Source organism: Parus major, chromosome 14 (genome assembly GCF_001522545.3).
Source record: "Parus major isolate Abel chromosome 14, Parus_major1.1, whole genome shotgun sequence".
Taxonomy (NCBI): domain Eukaryota; kingdom Metazoa; phylum Chordata; class Aves; order Passeriformes; family Paridae; genus Parus; species Parus major.
The window spans coordinates 5429983-5457025 of NC_031783.1; positions in this window are offsets into that span (position 1 = coordinate 5429983).

Genomic DNA, 27043 nt, shown 5'->3' on the forward strand with positions numbered 1-27043 from the left:
TAACTCATAAAGTTCCATTAAACAACAGAGCCTTAGCACATATTGCTGTGCTGAAAAGTGATAGACACTGGAACATTGTCAGCTGCTTTGCTGAACTACAGCTTTAACACAACCATTTCTGCTCTCCAGTGCTGTATTCAGCCCTTGCTGGCAGGGTTAAACTGAGTGGTGGAAGGAGAGAGGAGAAACAGCTCAGCTCTCAAATGTTACCTTAGTTATCAGCTCTTTTCCTAAACTACTCTTATTCATTAAAAGCTAATGATGTTCCACTAATAAAATCTGATCCTTGCTTACATAAATTAATTCTGACACAACCTTTAATAAACTGGAAGGAGAAAGTGCCAAAAAAACCTCAGTTGTGCACATCTCTGGTATGCGATACTGATACACTTTGACACCTGCACATTTTAGTTTCCATCAAAGGTCATTTTAAACTGGGAGGGAAAAGGAGTTTAGCATAAAGTCAGCAAATTCACTTTCGGTTTGTGGTTTTTTTTGTGGGTTTGTTTTTTTTTTTTTCTTTAACAAAAGTTTCACTTGATTTTAAGAAATCTTTAAAGGAAAGCAAACCAAAACACCAAAAAGTTAGGTCATATGCTTCAGTCTCATGTGCCTGACAAAGTAAAAGCAGCAGATCATTGAGGAAAGGTTTTTCTGCAGAGAAGAATCATGAGAGAATTGCCATACCCCCACCTGACTCCAGAATTGTCACTGTGGTTGTGTCCTTAGTTGGGAGCTGCTGATATTCTGTAAACAGTTGTTGATCTTTATTGATAAAGCTTTGTGAGATAAACCTGAATAATGTATTAGGGCAGATTACTTTAAATTCCCTCACTGAGGGAGAAAAATAACTTTGGAAAGAAACTGAGACAGTAGGAGTCTGTATATATGTAAAATGTTATCTAATTCCAATTTTTAAAACTTTTTTTTTTTTAAAAAAAAAGGTCTGAGTCATAATTTTAACATGATAAAGCCTTTAAGAGGTCAAGAAAAAGTCCTGATCCTGTGAGAGGTTTTAGAAGCCTTGGTATCACAAAGCACTGTACTGGTTAGCAGGAGGAGCTGCTAAGTCTATCCCTCTCAAGATCAGGACAAGTTCCATATCCATACTCACTTCAAGCCTTCAGAAATTTTTGGTTTTTTCCCCCTCAGTCCTAATGGTTAATCAGAAGTGCTACACATAATTGATAAACATGATTTTCCTTAAGCAAAATAAATTCATATTCAGGAAAGAAGTTGGATTTAATTTTCCTCTCAGGTTACCCAGGAAGATATCAAGGGCAAATTTATTTTGTCAGCTCCCTGTGTACTTATCTCTGAAAGAGATGAGTGAAATCTCTTGTGGGATGAACTATTTTACTCTTGCTTCTCAGATTGTATCTCTAATCCCAAAGTATTTAACTCCACGTTTTGTAGTCTCTGTTTCATTTTTAAAGCAGGGATTTGCGATAAAAAGAAGAGTTACTGGGGTCAAAGACAGGACTATAGATATTTTTCCACTTCCAGCAACTGGAGACAGCAAATACAAATTTCTTTTTCTGAACACAATCTACTTTGAGCTTCTCCTCCAGCACTGCCATCTCATCTGATGTCTGTGTCCTGGAGCCTCCTGCTGCCTCAGGAGGAGCTGTGAATGTCCAGTTCCCTCCCCAGGCCTTCCTGGGACACTTCGGGGAGCTCTGCTTCTCTCTCTGCCAGAGATGTCTGCAGCTCCCAGAGCAATGGGATTAGGCAGCGGCTGTTGGCCCGGCATTGCCCTTCCCTGCAGCCAGTCCTGTGGCAGAATCTGTTTCCCGGGCTGGAAAGGCAGTGGCAATGTCCTGGTTTCTGCCGGGGTGACAGCCCTGGGGTCCCAGCCTGGCTGAGGGGAGCTGGGCCGGGGCCCGGGCAGCAGCTCTCTGCTCCCCCCGGGCACCTTGGGGGAGCAGCTCTGCCACCTGGAACCGGCTTCAATCGTGCTTAAAATACAGCAACCCCCACTTCTGGGTGTGTTTTCACCTTTGATATATCACAATTCATAATGCTCCAAATCCTGCCTTGCTCTGTGCGGCACAGCTCCACGGAGACTCCAAATGCGGCCTTGTCAAACTAATTGGGGTTTGGGAAGGAGAGGCACTCTGAATTTAGAGTGCTGCTTCTCTCTAATAGAGTCTGAGAGGTGGAGACTGCTCCACGTTTCCCTGCCTCATGACCCGATGGAGTCAGCAACTCCCTGCACATCCTGATGAAAAGCTTTTGGAGAAGGGCTTTTGTCCTGCTCCTGACATTCACCCTTGTTTCTTCAGCAAACCATTAGGCTGCCGACCTCAGCCATCTCTGTTTTTAATGGGCTGTTAGGTTCAGGCTTGAAGTCTATAAGGAGAGTGATTTACCATTTTTATTCTATAATTTAGGCAGTTTGTCTTTTCAGTGTGGTCTGGATTGTGCTTGCTATTAGTTTCTCAGCCTGAACTCCTGCCTTATTTCTACCCAGTAAGAAAATTAAAAAATGAAAAAAGTGGGTTCAAGGGAATGTAGACTGTGACTTCTGTGGAATTAGGAGTTCAACCCTTCAATATTTGATTTTCTTCATTGATGAAAAATTCCAAGCGCTCTTTTGGGAATAGTAGGCTTGCAAAAATGGAATGCAAACCAGGTGATGCTTCAGAGCTTCCATGTATGCACACAGCTTCTAAAGTGCTGGATGTAATTTGGGGGAATGGAATTCCCTGGCTAACATTACATCTCGATCTTGATATCACTTTTGTTTCATGTCTTCCTGTTTCTTAGGAACTCATAATAAAACATTACATGTTGAAGGAAATGGATTGCCCTTTCCTTTGGCAGTTTAGCTGTGAGATCAATATTTGTGCCTTTCATGTTTAAACACCTAATCATTTCCTGTTTCTCTCTGGCTGCTTCAGTAAAAGACCATGCATTTTTCAGTAAAGCATGCTTTTGGAATCAAACTAATGTCAAAAGTCACATAGCTGCTTTATTTTTGCCTAAACTGGGTCAGAACACATTCTAGTTTTCTTCAGCATCTAAGAAATATCGTAATTAACTTATCCTAAGATGTTGAACAGTGCTGTTTTAGAATATGACCTGGGGGTCACAGTGTATATAGGTGGGTACATGGAGACATTCAGATTTGCTTTGAAAGCCTCTCCATGACAGAAGAACCTGACCCTGAGGACTGGCTTATGGGCAGACTTTGTGGCCTATCACTGCAGACAGATCCAGCAATCCCTGTAAATAACCTGGCTGCTCAGTTGCCTTACACAGAACTCGAGAAATGTGGCAGCTCTGATGCTTTTTCTGTAAGTCCCTTCAAACACACATCAGTGGTGATCTGTGCAGGCTGTTTGATTTCCTCTGAGTGCACAGCATCAGTGGCTGCACAGTGTGGTTTGATCTTGTAGACACGACAGACACAGCAAAGGAACTTTTGCTCTTTGTCCTGTTATGAAACAAACAGCAGCAACCCAATGCTGTGACCCTCTGGAATTGCCAGCCTGTTGCTCAGTGTGTATGACCTTGTATTTGCATTACATGGGTCATTCTTCATACTTTCCAACTGGCTGTTTTGCAGTGAAGATGCAGAAAAGTAAATTTTATCAGGCAACACAACAGTTTCCATTTACCCTGGCTTCACACACGGCCTAGAAAGTGGTTGCTGATTGATTAACCTCTACAGGTTATTCATCTGCAGTTGTGAAATGCATCTGAGGTATCTTACAGGTGTTTTAAGAAAGAACTATAAGCTTTTCCCAGATATATATACACATATATATATCCCCATATATATAACATATAGGTTTTTTTTCAGCAGAAAGAATATGTGATTCACATACTTCAAGCAACTGCAGAAGGCTGAAAGGAAAATGAATGGTATGTTTAAAAGTCTCAGTACAATACATGGGTCCCTGCTGCTCTTATTTTTCCAGCTTAATTTTCTGGAAAGATGAAGATTTAAAACAAGTTAGTGTAAGCCCTCACTTCTGAGAAATGGATATGATTTGTGATCTATGTTTATATGCATGTTCTTCTTGTAGTTTATGGGCTACTTTCATTTCACATTGAGCAGACTAAAATTCTTGCAGGGCCTGTGACTGCATCTCAGCTGGTTCTCTGCTTCAGCAAATTGAATTCTTACCTCCTCTCTGGCACTTTGAGATAAATGGATCTGCAGAGTTTCATCAAGTGGCTTAATCCTTCATGTGCCGCAAAAGTCTGGCTAATTTCAGCCTTGCCACCACTTGCTGCTTGACTCCAGTGCAAGGCAACCGAAACTCAGCTCTTGTTGCATTCTGGGACAAAATGAGACGTAAAAGGAACGTGTAAATGTAGGAGATGTACATGAAATGTAAAAGGATGTGAAAATGAATAATCTTCTGGTAGAATGGAGGATGTGAGTTTACTACTTAAAGTATGTAATAATGCTATCTTGTGAAGCTCTTATCAAGATCCTGTGAGGGGAAATTGATCAGAAAGCCAATAATCTGCATTAGGGTAACAGTGATGCCACTGCTCTGTGGTAACTGCTCCATTAGTGCCATGGCTGTAGCAAACACACTGCTGAAGCCATGACTGCAGCTGGATTTTGAAGAATTACTGACAAGCTTTGTAAGCCATAACTAACTAATAGAGTCCAATTGTCTCATTGAAGCATGACTTTTTAACAACCCAGCTTCTCTGAGCCTGGCACGTCGAGTGTGTGCTAAAGATAAGTTGGTAAATAATCACAGAGTAATGTATAACATGAGCAAGTGTCTTTAGAAATGGCAAATAATAGAGAGTAGAAAGGATACTGTCTGGTATTTGTATAGAAAGATATTACAAAGCCCCTTTATCACTTAGGAAAAAAATTCTGCTGCTGATAGACTTGCTTACAAGTCAATAAAGTAATACTGAATATCAGCAGTAAAGCAGGTGCAAGTAAATTCTCTGGAAGAGAATTCAAGTTTGAATACTACATGTCCTCAATAGCCTGTGTACTGCTCTGACTCCCACCAATTTTCACTGGAGCATTCCCTGAGCAAAGACTGCCTTGCACACTCACAGAGACCTTCCCTTTGCTCAGCTGTGGTTGACTACAGCATCCCTCAGGAGTCCCAGAGTGTCTCATATTTATCCCTTATCGTGGTTAGTGTGCCTTTGATAGATGGCCAAAGAGGAAGTACATATTAAAAGACTTCTATCTTGATATAACTTGTTGACTTAGAAATAAACCTCTCTGTTCCAGGTGCTGCTACAAGTATGAGAAGGGAGAAAAAAATTATTCAACTTTCAAATTTTTAAATGACCAAAGACTTCCCTAGTTTTAAGAAACCTGAGACTATACTCTTGAGTAGATGTCTCATGAAATCTCCCTGTCTATTCAGAGCCCTTCTCTAAGCTATTTGTTAGCAGGAATCTCATTCATCCTTCCATTTGAAGCACAATATTCCTTTGCACTTGGTTAAACGAGGATTTTCAACAGCTGCTGAGGGAAATACAGCTTGATTTAATCTGATGCTTAATGATGGACACAATACTAAAATTAACAGCATCTCTGCCACAGGACTTTTGATTCCATTCTTGCTGCCATCAGTTCAAGTCCTCCTTCTATTAATAATGGAGTGAAAAGCAGCAATGATGGCAGGAGTCAAGGTGCTGTTTAATAAGTCATCTGGCTGCAGAGCTAAAATTCAGGCTTCAGTGTCCTCTGAGTTTATGAAGCACAGAAAGTCTCTAACTCTGAGTGAATAGAGCCCTAAGCCTTTACATGTTAAACACATTAAATGTTTCCAGTTAATTTCATCTGACATCAATCAAAGCTCCACTAAAATTACTCTTGGGGAAGGTGGTGGGGAGGGAGTGGAAGTGCAATACTTCTTAGTTGGCTTTCAGTCCTTTGCATGAAGTAAAGTCACTGAGCACTGTTAGAAGTGCTGAAGAAGGAAAGACCTGTGTCAAGAACAGTTCCTTCTGAAGGCTGTTACCTACTCAGCTTTCACTGGAAAAGGGTAGGAGAACAGGAAATATGGAGGGTTTGACTAGTCTGTAACCAGTTTTAAAGGCTGTACACAGCTCCTTATTCACAGATGCCATGGTTTCACCCCAGCCAGCAGCCCAGCCCCAGCCAGCCCCTCACTCACTCCCCCACCAGTGGGACCAGGGAGAGAATGGGAAGGGTAAAAGATGGAGAACTCCTGGCTTGGGATAAAGGCAGTTTAATAGGGAACATAAAAGCCACACACACAAGCAAAGTATAACAAATAATTAAGTCTCCACTTGCCGTGGGCAGGCTGGTGTTCAGCACCTCCAGGACAGCCCCATACATGGAACAGTTACTTGGAAAAGCAAAATCCACCACTCCAAACATCCCTCCACTCCCTCCTTCTTCCCTCCACTTTCTACACTGAACATGGTACCACATGGTCTGGAACATCCCTTGGGTCAGTTGGGGTCACCTGTCCCAGCTGTGTCCCCTCCCAAGCACCCCCAATCTCCTCACCAGCGTGGCCATACCAAAAGCAGAAGAGGCCTTGGCTCTGTGTGAGCCCTGCTCAGTAACAATGAAAACATCTCTATTACCAACCCTGTGTTCAACACAGTTACAAAACACAGCCCTGAACCAGCCACTGGCAACAAAATTAACTCTGTCCCAGCTGAAACCAGCGCAATGAGAACAACTTCACTCACTTGGAAAATAATTGGAGCAAGGTGCTCTGAGTTGCCAAGAGCTGCCCAGTTACTAGTTATGCAGTGCCTGCAGAAAGAATTAATTCTTATTTGGTGACTTATCCACACTCAAATGAGAGGAAAAAATGAAGGAAGGAGTAGAAAGAATACTTTAGTGCTTACAAAGAGGAAGAAAATTGTAAATTACTGTTTGATGGTCTGTTCTGTGGAGCAATGAAACAGCCATGCATTCAGATGATATTAAAATGTATTTGAACTATAACATAAAATGGGAGAGAAGGTGCTCTTAATGAAACTGGGAAAGCTTTAATGAGTTCCACCAGCACCCCTCTCTGATCACCTACACCCTACAGAGAATTTACCCATAATTTCCACTAGTCTGTGGAGACACAAGTCTCCTCTCTGGTCACAAGTTTGAGTATTCTAATGAATTTCTCAATTCTTTTATTGGCATGGGAAAGCCTCCAGTGGCCCTACTCCACCAGCAAATTCAGCCACCTTATGCTTCATCCCGTGGTTCCCTCTCCATTCTCTCCCCACACAGATGCAGTCAGACTGTCCCTGTGCTGTTCCACCTGTCTTAGCCCCCTTCACTTTTCCAGTCTTTGTTCCTTAAGGAGAAGGGCTTGCCCAAGGCTGGGATAGAGTGCCTGGAGAAGAAAGTTCATGCAAGTGGCACCAGAGGCAGAAGAGGAGAGGAGGGCCTGCTCTTTGCCTCATTAGGTGCCTCTTGTTCTCTTCCACAGCCACATCACTGCATTGCATTCTTCTCTGCAGGTGCCAGTTCCCACTTGACTGTGCTTAAATTTGCTGTTTGCTGCGTTCACTGTGGCTGGCAGCCATCGTGTCTTGTTGGTGCCCCATAGATCATTTTTAAGTGTTAATTGAGGCATATAATTATATTATGACTATTCCTGCATTCCCTCAGTTTTTTACCCCTCAAATTAAAATTGCTTAACAACTTTAATCAAACTCAACCAAGCTTTTGACTGAACCAGGAAATGCTGAGAACATCTCATTGCATTTCGATTTAGGATATTTTAATGGGAAGTAGGAGGTACAGATGCTATTGAAAAGCACGAATAAGCCCTGAGAGAGTTGGCAGAACACTAACATGAGAAGGAAAGAGTTGAATGCACAGTTCTATAATCCACATTTTGCCAAAAGCTATGGCCACATGCCACAGACCTTCATGTGCAGCCAAATTCTATCAGCTGCACTAGCTGCTCTAACTAATCCTATTTACTGTCATCACTGACCCTAAAAAAAAACCCCAACAAAACCCAGGGAATTCATAAGGTGGGAGCTTCAAATTACCTCTACATCTTGTCCTGTATCTCGCCCTTCAAATGTGGCTGTGTAGCTGAATGATGAAGTTTTTACAAGATGTACTGGATAATTGTTTTGAGAGGGAATTAATGCTCAGGAATTCTAGACAAGACATCAGCTCACTTATCACTGCTGAGAAAAGTGCATTCCTCTGCAGAAGCAGGTAACATATAAGCAGAAACAACTAAAATCTGCTAAGGAGCTGTGAAGACTAAGCAAAACTAACCACTTTGTGACAAAATTGCTGATACTTGTGAACCAATGTCACCTGAGTCAGCTCATAAATATTTCAAAAGCAGGAAACTCAAGCAGTTAAACTGGGGATGTAATGGTAAGCATATTTAAAACAAGCAAACAAATCCAATCAGATTACTCAGCTCTAAGCCACAATGTATCTGGTGTTTCCTATGGGAATTAGACAGTCTTGAGCAGCAATTAACGAGATTATTATGGTTTTTTATCTCCCAAGTCCTTAGGAAGGGAGAATATCTGATTTTGCATTGTTCAGGTGGTTCAAAGCTATGTGGAGATTTAGGCTGCCTATAAAAAGGCTTAATGTGCCTTTAATATATAGAGTTTATCTTGATTTTGTTTGGGATAGAGTTACTTTTTCTTCCTAGTAGCCAGTGGAGTGCTGTGTGATACTGAGGCTTCTAGAAACTCTCAGGGGATCAAGACTTTGAGTTGTTAAATCTTGTGCTTCTGTTAAAATTATTAATTGAATAGAAGCCTTATCTTCTTTTTGTTTTGTTTTTTTTTTAAATTATCGTTGGATATCATTTCACACATATACAGTTTCATATTGTTGTCTCCAGCTCTGGAATGGAATTTGAAGATACTCAAAGGCAAGAGTAAGCATCACCAGAAATCTTGCACCTTGGTGGTGTTGATGTAGGGACAGTCAGAGTCCAACAGTAGAATTAAAAGGCCAAGGGCTGGAGGAAAGGTAAAAACCCCTGGCTGTGGCTGACACAGGTGAGCTGTAGCAGGGTCTGCAGGGACTGGAGGTCACTCTGATCACCCTCTTGCCAGTGCCTGGGTTAAGCCAGTCTCAAAGTGGGCAGAGGAATCCAAGGCACTGGGTTGCTTTGATTTACAAGAGTTACAAGAGAAAAGAGGTCTTTAAATTGTGGGGCAGATATCATAGATCAGGGGATGGCTTAGAATGCCAAAGTTAAATCTTGTGTCTTCACAGCATTCTCAAATGAGACACAACAACCTTTTGTATGAGCCTTTATCTTCAGGTCACATTTACAGCAAAGGAAGCTCAGGTGGCAAGAGGGGGATAACTTGCTCATGTTTTAATAAGGATTGGGCATTTTCAGAGGTGGACCAGCCTGACCATCTGATGGCTCTTTTGTATCCTGCTTTCAGTCCCCCCTCCCCCAGTACATGTCCTGATAAATGAATGCATGCTCATTGCTCAGATTCATAACTTGTTTGTTTTGTATACTGGGCCATACTCCTTATGTGCTGGTCTGCTGTTCTGGCTCATCTCATTTAAATTGCATTCCAGCTCAGCTTATTCAAAGGGAAAATGAATTCTGACAACTGGCATATCTTCTTCATTATTGTGATTGGCATAAATCGAAAATTTATGGTCTGAATGTTAGCAAAACTATTTGGCCTGGAAACTATCTTACCATGTTATCCTTTTAGCAGCACATAAGCATTCTAAGTGAAAATTTTAATAATTACCTTTATTTCATCTTTAGTACAAGCCTTTTTCTCTGTTCAAAATGGTGCTAAATAATCTGCTGTTTGTGCAGCCTGTGAGTGAAACTTATGAGAAATTTCTGTGCTTACCAATTTCTCTCTTAATAGAATTCAGAAAACATGCAGACAGGGTTTCTGATTAATTAATGGGGTATGCACTTGAAAATGAAACCATAGGGGGAAAAGATTGGTAATGTAGAAGGACTAGAAAAAGAGATGAAGAGAGCTGCTTTTGGGGAGTTTTGTAAGTGTTCTAGAAAGTCAGGTGGACAAAGGGAAGGTTTTTTTATCACCTTCCTTTCTACTTGTTCCTTAGATTTGTGTTTGGCCCTGGTGATTTTGAAGAAGCATCAGAGACTGAGTCCATTTGCTGTACAACTGTGTGCACTAAAACTGTAAATCAGAGCTAAAGCTGTGATGCCTTTGTTCTGTACCAATATTTCTCCTTGTAACAGCTAAAGACATCTAGTTACACAAAACAAGAACAGCTTCCACTAAGAATATTTTGCTTTTGTTTTAAAGATGTTTCTTAAAGAAACTGGAAACTTAATGAGATAGAAAAATTCTTCATGTATTATTTAAAGTCTCTGCCATCATAACAGCTCACAATACCCATCTGTTCTGCAGTATGCAAGTTTTACTCTGAATGCAAGTAATACAAGCTGCTCTGGCACATTCATTAACCAGTTCAGCAAAGAAAATTAAGATATTCTTCCAGAAATTACCCCTAGTGCAAAAGCAAGAAAATGAAAACTCACATTAAGAAAATAATAAAAAAATAATCCTATCTATATGCAAGCATTACAGTGTCACCATTTTTTATTAATTTATACATCTAAAAGATCATTCAGGCATGAAAGAAGCAACACATGCTCATTCTTATTTTCCAGCAGACCAACAGAATGACACTATAAATTACTGGTTTTCTGTCAAGGAGAAATGATTAATAGCCCTGTGCTAGTGGTGGAAGTATACAGGGAAGATCAGGGTCTTTAATCGGTAGCAACCTGTTATTAAATATTTAGATAATTTTAATTGGTGCACAATAAAATTTACATTTAGAAAGGAATAATTTATAGCCTGTCTATGGTTTACATGTTGAGATTCCTTGAAAATTGTAATGAGATTATTTGAAGGAACCACTACTAGGACACAAATCAAGAACATTTTGTTCCTTAATTTGGTAGTTCACTGGCTTATGCACATTCATAAAGCATTGCAGTTCCTGATGAGTCCTGACTTAAACTTGTTTCATACAGATTTAAAGCTTTATTTAGACTAGAATAAATCCATTTTAAGATTCCTGCAGCACAAAATCATCTATTTTAAACAGATATTGAGGTTATGCAGAGGGTCCCCTTGCTCCTTCACTGCATGTTCAGCCTCAGGTAGATGTGGGATCCAGCTGTGAAGTGTTTCTGTGGTGAAGAAAATAATCAGCCTTACATAACAAACTCTCTAAATTCACAGCCTCTTCTTCTTACCAAGAAAGGAAGGGTGAGCTAAAGTTTGTTCAGAAGATAAAAGCTTCTGCAGACATTTGTTTACAGCCTTTTGGCTGGATCTGAATCTTTTATTGGAGACTGCATCCCATTACTCCTGCCATCCCTCAAGCCTCCTGGGACTGAGCACCAAGGCAGTCAGGGGAGGGGGAGACAGAGGTAGGAGTAGTTTACTGACTGCAGTGCTAGGAGAGCTTGTAAATACTTGGTGTGGAGGCAAAGGGAGGGAAGGAAGAGAATGAAAACTTCCCTGATGGCACTTTGCTTTTAAATGGGATGTTGTTACCCAGGGATGGGGAATGGGTTTCTTAGCAGCTGCATAGCCCTGCTCAGCTTCTGACATCTGGATGCAATTGCCAGCTTGATGCAGCTGGACAGAGAGAAATGAGAAGTGTTTATTCAGGGCAGAGCTGGAGATGCCTGGACACAGCAGGTTGCAAAGGCGATTGCTTTTTGTGATTGTGCTGTGTGGAAACTGAACACCGAGTTAGATAAATAGCAGATAAGGCTTGTTTCTAGTTCTTATGCCCTCTATGTCTCACAGTTAAAATATTATTCACATTATTCTGAGAAGTTTTCCTACAGAAATATGAGATGACCAATTCCTACTTAAATTCACATTCCTGAGACTTTTGCAGATAATCCATGGAATTTCACAAATTTGTTGAAAGTTAGTGCAGTCAAATTTTAAATTGAGATTGTGTTCTGTGATCCTGTGATTCTACTCTCTGTCCAAAGGGAAGGACAAGCCTTCATGAAGGCAGGGACTGAGCTTTCCAGGCTAAACTATTGTAGTGGAGGGTTTAGAAGTGGGCAGCAGCACTGCAGGTCAGGTGGCACAGCAGCTTCTCTGGAATTCGTACATAGAAACCCACAATTGAACCACACTTGCTTCAGGCATAGGCTGTAGAGCATCCAGACTACAGGATTCAAGGATCCTGAACTCAAAGGGTTAATTCACATCTAGAAATTTTGGTGCCCTGCCTGGTGAGTCACAGCTGAGGTAAAGATTTAGACAGGGCACTCACTCTTGTTTAAAAGTAGCTCCTGAAAAAGCCTCTACTATGCTACTGGACCCTGCCAGATATAAAAAAGAGCTGCTTGTTTTCTGTCTTAAATAACTTTTGTTTTTATTTTCGTGTTTCTAACAGTGGTATCAGCCAAGCATTAAATTCTAACCAGTGAACCTTGATAAAAATTCAAGGGACCATGTTCTGCTAAACTTTTCAGGCTTATAAAGAAGAATCTCTTCCTTTAGAAATAAACTTTAAAAACTTTTAGGGCACTGAAGTTGCAATAAAATTTATCTATCATTTTCTTTCAAAATTGTCATCATATATCTCTAGCTGGGCACTTTGCTGAAAATCTCCCAGTGTGTCATATGGACCCTTCCTTTGGCTCAGAGATTGTTTCACATCAGGGCAAGGTGGCAGCAGATGTGAATGTCTGGTAGAATGTGAACGAATGTGTGATGAACCCTTGAAAGTATCCAGTATAGATGAATTACAGCAGCAGAAAAAATACAGTCCTGGCTTTGATGCATGAGGTCATGCAGATCCCACTTTACAGCAAACACACTCAGAAGCAAAATTGCTGCAGGACAGGCATCCTCTCATTTAAAACTTTTATCTGCACATATTGTATTTGTGAATCAAAAATATCATATTTGGGGAAATGGATAGACAAGGGGTTTGCAGTCTGGTTTAACTGTGCCAGGGAACAATGAGAGGGAAGATTTCTCCTCTCTCAATGGGCATCGTTACCCCACTGCAGTGCCAAGCATTCCAGTGATGGCAGTATTCCAGATGATCTTTAATGGGGTGAAGGATGATGAAGGGGCAGTGGGTACCAGCCTGGCCTCCATCCTGCCTGATAGCTCAGAGCACACGTGTCACAACTTCTACCAATATTATAAATTATTGCCTCCCACAGAAATAATTTTGCCAGAGGTGATCTTCCCTCCTCCCCATGTGTCAGAGTCTCTTTTTGCTGCCACCCACATGGAGATGCCATGGGGAAAGGGGAGTGTGGGGCCAACTGCCTGGTGCCACGTCTGGCTGCATCGTGGGGAAAACCTGCTCAGCTCACACAGCTTGCATCAAATTAGGATCAAAGTGGTTTAGTGACTTATTAGTGGCACATAATTAACAGGCAATAAGTGAACAAATTATTCAGTATTAGTAATACAAGAGGTAACATTTTGTCTGCTGTTGAAGTTTAATAACTGTGAGTTCCTCAACACCCTCCTGTAACTAAGCCTGCAGAGCTCCAGCTCCCCTTGCATGGTACTTGCACAGCAGACACGGTGTTCACAAGCACCCCCTATCCTGCAGACATGGTGATGCCTTAGGATTTTACATTTTATATTTTTCAGATCCTGTACTGTTTCAGTGTAGAACCCCGAACTCCACATAAAGTTAATTACTGTCTTCACGTTTTGGTCAGACAAAACAATCCTTCCAGGCCTGAGAACCAAGGACACCTTCTGCCTCAGGCCCCAGAAGGTAGAAACAAAAGAGAATCAGGGAGGAGAAGCAAACTGGGGGAATGTCACTTCATTACCTGACGCTGTAATTGGACATTTAACCTCTGATATGCAAATGAAGCAAACATCTGAAAAACTCGTGACCCTCATCCATGTTGGGTGTAAGCCCCTCTCAGAGGCTCCTGAGTGCCCAAGGTGTATCTATTGAATAAATACCTACTCTTATTCTCTTAATCTCCCTCCATTCGATCACAGTGAGAAAGCACCTCACAATTTTACAGCTCAGCCCCAAGATCAGTGTCCCTAACATGAGCACAATTCATTGATTCAGCATCCAATTTAAGCAATGAGTCAATTCTTTCAGAACACACTTTGTGACACAAATCATCGTTTGCTTACAAAGCACATTTTCCTACGCCTTAATTTGCTAAGATTACTATTGCAAAGTTCAACTTTGTGCAAGGCCTTAGCGAGACAAATTTTTCATTAATTGTAGCCAACCATCAAATTATACTGAGTGATTTCATATGCAGCAATGATTTAAATTAAGGAGATAACCTATTCACTGATGCAGACTAAACTGATCTGAGAATTAAAAGGTCAGAGCCTCAACTGGTATAAATTGGTGCAGCTCTTTAGAAAACCACATAATTGAAGTCAACAGAGTTGTGCTGGTCTGTGCCAGACGAGCCCATGGCACGAGGATTCCCCCCTGTGTGGGGAACGGGCTCAGCTGTGGTTGGGTGTCAGGGATCCCTGCCAGGGACCAGCAGCAATGAAAACATGCTGCAGGGATAGGTGGAAGGATACAAGATATTTAGTGAGCACGAGCCTGGAAACACCATATTGGTTTGATAAAAGCTGGCAAACAGCCACTGCCCCCCTTCAAATGTTCAGGATGTTTTCCTGAAGAGAGGTGATTTCAGTCCTTATCCTACCTTAAATTAAAAGAGAAGCATGCAGTGTGTCTCATTGTCAGACCTTGTCACTATTGCCATGTTGGGATGGCAGCTGATTCCACAAACAGCTATATTAAAACCAGTAACAATACTCAGGGGTTCAAACAAGTATTTAAGGGTCAGCCTAGCCAACCTGACACTTGCTAATCCTGTGGGTCAGGCATCACTTGCCCCAGGTATCAGACTACAAGTGGACATCAGTTGTAACTGCCCACAGAAGGACAGATCTCAATCCCAACACTCATCTTTTGAGCCACCTTTGGGTGGATATTAATTAGGTATTCAAATATAGAACCCACATATTGAGAAGTTTGAACAGCAGAGGAAAACTCTCTCCCTCACAGAGTTTTGCCTGTTTTCTGTGAAAGAACAAAAAATGGAGCCTTATTGCCTTGAGAGTGCAGGAGCCCTTCCTCTGCCCCGGGATCAAGCAGGCTCTGCTGGGCTGGCTGCTCCTGGCTTGGGCATTGCAAGCAAGCCCAGCAGCTCTTGGTGGCTCTGAGCCTGGGGAAAGTTGATTTTTTTATTGATTTGGGGGAATTTGGACTAGGCCTACGTCCTGTCACTGAAAATTGATTCAATAAGCTGTTTATTCTCCTTTGCTATTCTACTGGCTTGGCAGGAACGTTTTTTCAGAGAAAAGAAAAGAACCTGGATTTGAACCCATCTCTCCCACTGCTTCTGGCAGGGTGGTCCATTAAGTGCACTGAGAGCAGAGAGTCTGTGAACCTTTCTGAAATTACTGCTGACAGATAAATGTTCCTGTAATTACACCAGAATATCTTGGAAACACAAATATTAATTAAGAGTATTGAACGAATTTGAGACAGTCTTCAGTAGCATTGAGCAGAAATCCTGTAAAAATGAAACAAAATATAAATGTTGGAAAAAAAATCAGTGTTAGTCATAGTAGATAAAGTAATTATTAAAGGCTAAAGTAATTTTTGGCTCAAGATTTATGTCATGGCTATGAAAGCTTTGCTAGTTGAGATCATGTAATATAACAATAATTTTCTAAATTTATTTTATATCAGATTTTCAGCAATGTCAGAAACACATGCTATGTGTTAAGGTATATTTCCAAGTTCTGTGACCCTACTTCTTCAAGCTGTTCTATGCATGGACTGAGGCTGAGAGGACAGCAGGTCAGCTAATCTATAAATGCAGTCCATAAAATTCAAGTGTTTATGCTTATAAAATAGCAATGATGGTGTCTTTTCTATGTACTAGAGATATTTGTTCTCTTTTTATATGAGAGAACTCCTTCAGCTGATAGTATTGGTTGTGTTTTGCCTTCCCACACTCTTTGTGCCACAAAAGTGATGTGGGCTACTCCAGAGGGACTCAAACACCTCTTTGCTCTAACACTAGGACTGGAACAGGCCTCATCCCTTTTCTTAAGTATTTCTTAAGTGAATCAGTGAGTGAGATCCATTAGCAGTCCTTCCATCTGCATTTTATTGCAAATGTCCTTACTATAGAACTAAAGTAAGAGAATGAGTGAGTTAGCCATATTGGCAAGGCTTAAAAAAAGTTTTCATGTGAAACTTTCTTTTCCTTTTTTGCATGTCCTCAGCGTCCTCTAAATTTTCTAAGTTTATATTTTGTGTTTAGAGATTTGTACTTTCATGCTGTATCTTTCTTCATTTGCAAGAAACCCACAAATTTAAAGGGAGAAAATCTAGTGTAAATACTAAAAATGTTCCAGCATGGCTGAAACAAATGAAATCACAGCTTGCCCTGAAAATTATCAGCAGGAGAAATAACCAGGGAAATGTATATTCTCTTGCTTATACTAAAGTTTTGGTTAAGACAGAAATAAGCAGACCATAACATTTTGTGTGTATTTTAAAAGCATAATCATACTTCAAAATGAGAATATCTATGTATGAATTCACATCAGATAGGTAATTAACCTTATGCCACAAAATATTTCAAATCTCCCTGTCCTTGAGAATTTACTGATGGCATATAAACTATTCACATCATTCTGAATAATTTATCCTGTCCTTCCATTATGTCAAATGAATTTATAATCTTGGATAATGAAGCATTCCTGAGTGAAAGTTAATATAGAGCTGCACCTCCTACCGAGTACAAGTCTGTGAAAACACTTTTTTTCCCCACAGAACTTTATAAATTCTTTAAATGTACTTATTCCAGCAAATCTATGATCAGAGAGCTTGGGTTTGTGCAGGATTTGCTGAAATAAAACAAGGTAATTCCATTTATCTCAAAATCCTGTCTTTTCACCAGTGTTAAGTCAGAGAACTGAGCCCAGAATATTTAACTCTGCCAGAGACATGAGGAGCCTTACTTTATTTAGATGCATATTCTATCCCAATATTACCCTTCATGTCATGACATTTAATTATGAAAGGTCATTTTTGTCTTCTTCAGAGCACTTGTAAATATTAAACTATGTTTCCCTTATGCATAGGTTCTTCTGCACAAAGGGATTAACACCAGTCCAGTTAAGGTCATTTTAGCTAATTTTGTGTTGAAGAAAAATGATCAGAGCGAGCTGCCTAAAATTAAACTGTCACATGCAAGTTTGACTTCGTGCCTGTGCTTGATGACCTGTGAGTGTTTAAACAGCCACGTTTGTGTCATTCTAGGACACAAAATATGTGGTCAATAACTTCTGTGTGATTATAGCCACAAGACAAGGAGCTCACTCCTGTTATTTGCCCGTTATTGTTTGTTACAGTTCAATAAAGTTATAGGAAGAAAATGCTACTGATTGTATATTAGATCTTTTATCATTAGAACAGGAGGTAGGTATAGGTATTTTCTCTTAATTGTGCCAGTTGGAATGAATTCTTCCTGGGGTCTGCTGACAGGGTTTCTGTGCCATGAAAGCAGATCCACTCCTGCCTCTGTGGTGAATGGAAGTGCCCTTCAGCATCTTATTTGTTTGCCTGATTGTGAAGTTTACCTTTATGTTCTATTTGTCCTCACCCTTAATCACATTAGGCGTTCATTGTTCTCATCTTTCTCTTTCAAATAAAAAAGGTGTTCTGTCCTTTTTTGCATTTGTCACTTGCAGTGTCCTTCCTCCTGGCCTCAGGTTTCCTGGGCTGAAGCTCAGGCTGTGGGTGAAGCACAGGGATGCTCCGAGCTGATGGAAGCTCAGCCTGTGCCTTTATCCCTGTGGGAACAGCAGGAAATTAATAAAGTTGTGACAAGCAGAAAGTTTGTCAGTGCCTTTCACTATCCCTTTCTGGAGCCTTTAAGTTTTCCAGCAGTGTCTCTGTATAAAGTAAATTTTTGAGGGAAAGAAAAAGTGGCATCCAGTAATGGCATAATGCAAAGGGAGCAGGGGTTTGGTGCCTGGCTCTGAGATGCACCTCCTCCAGTGGGAAATGGTGGCAAAGTTGCAAATATTTGCCAGGAAAACAGAAAAGGAGAAAATTGGAAATGCTACTTTGGCTAAATAATGTTATATTTAAAGCCTACATTTTAGGAGAAAATTGCTAATGATGGGAAAACTGCTGTCTATTCCCAATTTTCCCCACCTAGTATAATAGCATTAAATGGGCTTTATGACTGAATACACACAACAGCACACACCAAAGGCTGTTCTTTGCTTTTCCTTGCTTGACTATCCCCATTTTGACCCTCCTGACATGAAAAAAGGGTTCAGGTACATCCTGTATGGCACCTAAAGAAACACAGCCTTTTTTAGACACTCCTTCCCTGCTTCTTTTCATTTCCCTTTCAGAACTAAGGAACAACTCACAGGTTTAAAAGTGCACTTTCTGAGCTCCAGGTTTCTAATTTTGCAGTCTTTTAACTTTCCTTCTGCCCATCCTGGGATTCCTGACATACTACACTTATTGTAAAATTGCAAAGACAACAGAAATTGTTGACATGATGGAAAAGTAATAAGGACGATTAGAAAACTACATTCCTAAAGTTGAAAGGCTTACAAAAGAGGATAGGAAAAGGACTAATGCCCTCCAAGACTGAGTCTCTCAAGTGACACAGCACTTCAGCACCCTGGTTCCAATGTTGGGGCCAGTGGGATGAAGCTCCCAGGATGTGATTTAGAAACAAATGTTGGGCCAAATAAAATCTTCTTATTAAAAGTCATGTTTGGATTTCTGGATAATTTAATGAGATTATTTTCTCTTCCCTGCTCCTGAAGTTTTCTTCAATGATGGCCTAAATGGGAGAAAATTGGTGGCTGTTTAATGATTCCCCAGCACGTTGGTATTATGATGACATTTTAGGAATGTGAACTGCTTGATGGATGGATGGAAAGATGGAAAGATGAAAAGATGGAAAGTGAGAGCCTTTCTCCAAGAAAAGAGTCTCTAGCAAGCTTTACATTTCAGTAATGTTTGTGGCCAAAAATGCTTTGAATGCATCATCAGGACTTTTCATATGTTTCCAAACCACTCCATTTATTTCAGATGAAAATGGACCTGTGATATTTTTTTTCTCCTGGGCAATTCTTAGCCCTGCACCAAAAGGGTTTTTCTGTAAGCTGAACAGACCCCAGGCCATGAGTGTGCTCTGCTATTTTCCATGAAATTTAAGATTGCAGTCAGCTGTCAGACTTCTGTTTCCTATTTTACCAGAAGACATAATTCATCCTGGGAGCTGACTTAAAAGTGGAATTTCAGCAAGACTAGACAACTTGAATTTGAGGACATATGCTTTCCCTTTTGAAAAGGTCACTCTGTGCCTAGAACACACAATCTCTCATTTCTGCTCTTCCTTTGTAGCTTTGGGAAATGAAATATTCCACAGAAATTTTGGAAATATCTAGACCAAAGAGATATCTGACTAAGTTTTGATAATTTTACCCTCACTGTGGTCTTCCTGGTGAAGTTTCCTACTTATTTATCCATTAGATTCTTTAAATGTTAGAGCAAAGGACCCTTCCATTTACTATTTGCCCACATCATGACAAAGCCCAGGTGCTCAAAGTGCCTTAAAATCAGTAAGGCAAGAGTTACTCAGACTCAGAGGTTAAGGCATTTTACTCTGTAGGAAACAAGTCTGCTATAGTCATTATCTATTGATATGCTGCTGTATTTTTTTTTTCTAAATGGTGAGAAACAATAAAACCTTTAAATGAATGTCTGGAACTATGGATCATAAATGAACGTGAAATATCTTGTACTGTCAGGTTTTAGCTTTGCTCCTGTTTTCCTTTATTCCTAGAGTATGTACCCATGGGTGAAACCAATGGGGATATTTCTTTTTCTTAGAGTTGAAAAATTAAAGGATTTCTGAAAAGCCTTGCAGCCTGGTAGAGCTCCCTGGTGTGGGAAGATCCCAACCTTCCCCCAGCAAATCTCAGAGACCCCCAAATTTGGATGGCCAAATTGTAGAGCTCTGTCTTGCAGAGCTGGCCTCAGGCACAGCCCCAAAGTGCCTCCAGAGGGGAAGGCTCAGGGCACTTACTGCTACCAGGGTCACTGTTTTGCCCTTAGAGAAAAACACCAATAATTACAGCTTGTCATTCTTCCATGATCAAAGTGGCCAGGCTGGTGATATGTAATAAAAATAACTGAAGAAGTCAAAGGCAGCGTTTCAAAGTAATTTTTATGAAGGCAAGAGATCAAGTGATCCAATCGTTCTAGCCACTTCAATAAATATAGGGTGGTGATTAGCAAATAAAACTGGGTAATTGTAGTTTTCTGCTCAACTCAGTATAATTTGCTGAAGTATCTATGTCAATCAAAATTATATTTAGATTGACACTGTAAGGATATGTAAAACCTATTTATTCTGAATAAATATTTAAAGAGATTATATAAGCAGTGATGTCCAAAGCTGAGGGATTTTCCCTGAAAAGATGAAGATTAGTTATTGATAATAGCCTAACATAAAAGTACTCATCTGATTTTCTAGAATAGTCTAAGGATTAATGGTTATAGCCCTAGATTTTTAAAATGGAAGAATTCCTCCATCCCGTCCAAAATATTCAGTTCTGGATTTCTTTGTCTCCACATCTCCAGTGGCATTAGAAATATCCACTCAGACTGTGGGATAAACATGGATTTCTGGGATGATAGCTGGAAGGTGTGGAGGACAGGCTGGGCATCTTCAGTAATGGGCCCTTGAACAGCCAGTGCTAACAGAATCCTGTCACTCACAAAGTAAATAACTGTAGGCAATGGGATAAAAATGGTTTTAATCTGGCTTGACTTTCTCTAGGAGCTTCTGCAAAACCAGGATTTGAACAAAACCTGCAGAATTCAAAAGCAGTTCATTGGCAAATCAAGCCATCTTGTTTTAAAATGTTATTTTCCATATATGTACCAACCCTGTTTTTCAAAAGGGGGAACGGAAAATACTACCGGTATCAATGCAGACCCAAAACTTTAAACTCGGAAAGAAAGTTAATGAAAAAATTAATCTTGAGTTACTCCATTTTACCAAAATCTTGAATATTATCAGTACTGGAATTTTGTTATTTTAATATTGCCACTAAGGAAAAATCCCAAACCCAGCCTGCTCCTTACTTGCTCTGAAATATTATCTCTTTCAAAGCCAAGGATGATAGTATCCTTCTAGGAGCCTCCTGTCAAAAGCAGAAGTTTCCTGCTTTCAATCATTTCCTAGCCCTGAAGCTTATAACGCTTGAAGTGAGTTTGTCTGGAGTTATTAATTTTCTCCAACTCTTTCAGAAGGAGGACTATCAAAAATAGATGCATGCAAATGTATCATTTAACTAAGAAGCATAATGCATGCAAAATTTGGCTTTGAGTAAACGATATCAAGTAGGTCACTTTAATCACTGACTTGGATGGGTTTTAGTTCCTTTCAAGTCTTTCTGTCAAAATTTCAAGACTTTGTAACAAGTGAAGAAAGTGTATTTTCCATTGCAAAATTGGTGATGTCCTGATCCCTCCAGTTTGCTCTCACTCATGCAGAGCCCAGTTATTCCTCACACCTCCACGTCCACATGTTTTACTACTCCTGGGCACAATATTTTTTGGTCCCATTTTTACAGAAATAACAAACCAAGCCTTTTTAGTGTTCTGGGTAGACAACATACCAAATTTCCAAGAATTTAGAATTGCTAAGAATTCTGAATGCTCAATTCCTTTTAAAATGTATGTCCTGTGTTCCCTGGCTTTTGTTTGTATCCAGAACCTGCACCTGAAGCTGTTTCACAAGTGCTCTCAGTAGTATCACACAATTTCTCCAGCCTTTTCAAGCACCAGTGCACTAGCAGTAATGGTCAGATTTCAGTTTTTCAAGCTGAAATTTCTCTTCCCTAGAAGCTCAAAATTCTATCATGCCTGCATTCCCATTCCCCTTCAGGGAGATCTTTAGGGTACACATTTATTTCTTATCTTTCTGAGTAGAAGACACAGCAGTAAAAACATTTTAACTGCTTTTTAAGCAATATGTTAATTGACCCAGCTCCCTTTGATGATTTACACTTGTCTTAACAAGCACATAAAAACATCTGGTGAGGAAAAATAAAGAATGAACTAACTCAAACAGCATTGCTGTAATTTTTTTCATTTACAACCAGATGAAACCTTTTATACATAAGCATTATATTTCTTTTACCACCTTTCATTTCATAGCATTTTTGCATATGGAGAGGAATGTGCCTGGATTTATTTGCTTTTACAATTATGTTGTATAGGCTTTTCTGGTGTTTTGTGGATCACAGATGGAGAAACGTTGGATTAGAAACTGTGTAACTATCCCACCACCCCTCACCTACATGCAATTGTCTGTAAAATCTTATGATTCTTTCACTTTTTTATGACCTCTTGGGATTCTGTTTTCCCACTGAAAATTGAAAATACATATAATTTTTAGTGGCATTCCATTGTATTATTCCCAAAAGACTTTTGTTTAAAAACTAACAGATGCTTTGATTTTTTTTTCTTTTTTTGCTCTAGATGACAACTTATTAACACAATAAACTTCCTCTTTATGTGACTGTTCTGAGCTTTTTCTTGTTATCCCAAATGGAGTCATTGAATTTAGATAATACACTTATTTACAACCTCACTGAAACCATCTGCTCCTTTTAATGCACTTTTTTTTCTTGAAAGGTCTTAAAATGTCAAGATGAATCTGTTACTGTGGTATGAAAAGGGTTGTAAAAATTAAGAGCACTGGGAGAGAAGGCTCCTCTGGGGTGGGTCACTCCCACCCCCTCTTCTCAGCCTTAGATGAAGACATCAGGCAATGTTATCCCTGGTACCACACCCCGAGGAGCTCAGCTCCTGGAAAGGAAAATATTCTCTCTTAACCAACAGCCACTGCTGCTTGAGTGCAGTGGTCCAGCAGGATTTCAGCCTGCCTGTAGTCTGGCCAGCCAGTCTGCTTGTTCCTGTTGAGTACTGGGAAGCTCTGGGACATCTTGTCCGTAGCCTTGCTAAGGAGAAAGAAAATGACACGCACTGATCTCTTCAGAGTGAGCTGTTTCACAACAGCTGGCCACACTGAGCAAGAACAGTTTCCTCTTGGTAAATCCACACTGTTCCTCCTCATTGTCTTGACCTTCTATATTTGACTGTGGCTTCTGTGAGGATGTGCTGCACAATTTTGTCAAGGAAGGGAGATTAAACTGCCCCACCTCTGCCTTTTATTGAAGATGGTTTGCCACGGCTTTTGAAATGTGAACGTTACCTGCCATGAATCAAATATATCAGCAGCCTTACATGCAGCCTGTCCAGTCCCATGGATCATCCATGTCCTGTGGACCCCTAATCCTTCATCCTTGCCAGTCATGGGCTGTGCTCTCTGCCCCAGCCTTAGCACGTGGAAGGAAAGGGCTCCACGTTAATGTTTCGTGCTCTAAGTGCTACTGATGAATGCCATGGTTGGAAAGAAGTGTGGGGATTGAACAGCTGGGAGGACACAGATGGAGTAAGAAATAGTAAATGGCTGACAGCCATATCAACAGACAAAGGATATGTGTTATTTATATTGGGTTGTTGATGTTGAAGACAAAGCAAATTTAAGTATTTGGGAATGAAGCAGATGGGATGGACGTGGTTTCCAGAAGCATGGGAAGAGGAACATTTCACCAAATGCATATGTCAAGTCATATGCCAGCAGAGATAACAAAAATAGATATTTACATTTGCAGTAAATCTGTAGCAGCTTTCTGCGAGGCGGAAAACAAAGCTTTTCTGTCAGCCAATGGTGAATGAACGTGCTCTTCCTGGAACAATCTGTACTTTGAAACTGCATATCTGGTGCTGGAAGTAAACTAATGGAGCTGATGAGGGCAATTACAAGCTCTACACTATTGTAATTCATGCCTTTCTAGAATCCATACTCTGCAGATGTGAAAGACACAAAGCCCTAGGCAGCAGAGGCTGAGCTGCAGTGTCGTCCCAGGCTCTGCACCAGGTGGGCTCCATCTCCTGCCACAGCCCCTCATTTCCCATCTTCCTCTCACCAAGTCTTTGCAGACCACGAGATCTTCCTCATGATTCAGTACACCATGGGACCTGTGCCTTGGCTAAGCTTCCAGGGTCTGTGACTGCAATAAAAACATGTCATTTACCTCTGAAGTTCAGCAGGTTTCAATAAGAATGAACACTATAACTTTAGATCACCTACACCAGCTTCTCCCCACCTGGAGAATGCACATCACACCAAGAGCTCACAGTGTTCAATGTCAGCAATTCATCTAGTGAGTGAGAAAAAGAAGCCTGCTCCTTTTAAATTAAATGATCAGCGAATATTTGCTCTAAGATTTAGTGATTTGGGTTATATACAAAAGCTTTAATAGCCCGAGGTGAAAAATAGAAAGAAATTAGCTGGTTTACTGAATATGATGATAGGAGAGAAGCATATAATTACATTGAATAGACATAAAACCACCTCTTTAAAACCTGCTCATTATTGTTTTAATACTTGGAATGTGCATTTGCCGTGGTGGTTGTGTGCAGCTACTGCTAAATTATTGCTACAGCGAGGCTGTCATTCAGGTCCTTGGGTTTTCTACTTGCCCCTTTTTCCTGAGGAATTATATTTTTATCTTTAAATACCTTTTTCTTAAAAAAATACAGAAGCAAAGGGAAACTGAAAAAAATCTTCTGTGTTAGTCATAGAGGAATATCGCATAATTCACCAAATTGCCCTTTTCTCCTATAATTGTATGATTTTCTACGGAAAGGCAAAAGCATGTTAAGGGATTGCTACAGGCTATTAAGAAGGGGATGTAGCAGAATTTTTTGAAATGCTGTGAAAGTTACTTTTCAATTGTGACCAGCAGAAATTTAGAAGGCTATTAATGAGACTTCATACTGAGCTGCACATTTTCTACTTAAGCTAAATGTAGCATTTGTCAGAGAAAGTAATTTGCCTGTCTATTTGTATTCATCACAATTATATATACCATGTTTCATGCTTTTTCTATACAAAGAGGTGTATTTTCCTCTAGGTATATTATCCATGACTACAGTAAAAGAAAAATAGTGGATTTTCTTTCAAATTTTTATAAACTACAGTCAAGTAGATGCCATTGGGTTTGTAATCAAACATTAGTTTGATTGCTGTAGTGCCAGAGTGGCAGTCAGAAAAACACCTTTGAGTAATTTATGAAAAATTAAATTTCCCTAATATTTCAGAAACAGGAATGTGCTCTTTATTTCTCAAAAATTGTCCAATCTTCAAAAACTTTTTTTCTTCCCCACTTCAGGCAAGTTAACTCATGCTTTTCCAAGTTTGTAAACAGTCACTTTGCATTTGTTAATGTGATAGTCTTCAAGTAATTTGAATTACTTCACTGAAAACAGCTCCTAATGTTTTGAGGTCCAATTGCACAGCAGTCTGCAGTTAATAAAGCACAGCAGTCTGCAGCATGAACCTCCTAGGATCTCATCCATCTTTTCCTTCCCCTGTAAGGAATCACAGCTATACCTCACACTGGATCTCCATCTTCCTGAGACAGACGTGTCAGTCTAAAAGGGATGCATGGAAAGCTCCCTGTGCTATTCAAACCAGCACATCTCTTAAGACAATAGTGTCTAAATCCCTGCATTATTAATGACGTACCAAAAAGCCTTCACTTTCCAAGCAGAGTGCTCAATCATTTAAACTTTTACTCCGAAATTACCAGCAGCGCTGTAATGGTGCAGCTGGCTATAAATGGAGGCAGGCTGCCCGTGGCAATGTCAGGGGGGATGGTGTCAGGCTGAGGGTGCTGGCAGTAATCCGTGCTGACAGCTCTTCCCATATCTGCCTCTCTCCGGTGTGATGAGAGCGGACAGGGCTGGCCACGGAGCGCAGCGCGCATCCAGCGCTCCCACCGCGCATCCAGTGCTCCCACTGCGCACCCACTGCACATCCAGCGCTCCCACCGCACATCCAGTGCTCCCACCGCGCACCCACCGCGCATCCAGTGCTCCCACCACACATCCACTGCACATCCAGCGCTCCCACCACACATCCAGCGCTCCCACCGCACATCCAGCACTCCCACCGAGCACCCAGTGCTCCCACCACGCACCCAGCGCTCCCACCACGCACCCAGTGCTCCGAACGCGCACCCAGCGCTCCCATCGCGCTGCCCTGCTCCAGCACCACCTGCAAACATGGCCTGCCCAAATGGCAACTCCTCACCACTGGGGTTGGAGTAACCAAGAGAGGCTGCTGTTTGGAGCCGGGGAATCTGCTGTTCCGAGTGCCTTCCTTCCAAGCTGCTTTCATAACTCGCTGAATCGTTAAAAGGATGAACAGCAGAAGCAGCAAAACTTAGCAGGTAGCTTTAGAAACATGGGATAATCTATAACAATTCTCCTTTTCAATGAGTCTCTCTGCCTTGGATGGACACCATTCCCATGTGGGGTTCTCAGAGGATGCAGCACTGATTTAAGTGTATTGACTAAAGATAAACCACTGGTCTACATCTCACTCAAATGTGATTTTCTCTCTGTTTACTGAGGTTCTTTATCCTTTTCCATCTCAAATACTTTATTGCCAGTGTTTATCTGCTTTGATGTCCTGAATGTTAAAGCAATGGATTTCGAGGCTTTATTATATTAATCAATAGGAAAATGGCACATTCAACTTCCTCATATTCAATTTCCACTTGATATTAACAACTGTAGTAAATGTAGTGGTAAATATTAGATTCTGCGTAAATATTTTGAGAATGGGGTGCTCTTGGTAATTTGAAAATTGTGTAATGAAATGATAAAGCAATACTATTTAAATAAGGCCATAGCAAAATTGGCTCACTCTTGTTTACATCTCACAAGTCAAATGAAGCAAAACCATCTGATTTTTATGTTCTGGTGGTTTGTTTGTTTTTAAATAAAGAAGTAGTAAAAGTGCTATATAATACATTTTGACTAAGTATTGAGTAAAGTTTTAAAACCTGAAAGAAATGTCTCTTTCATATAGGCATTTATTGTGCAATTTAACTCATTAGGTTTGAG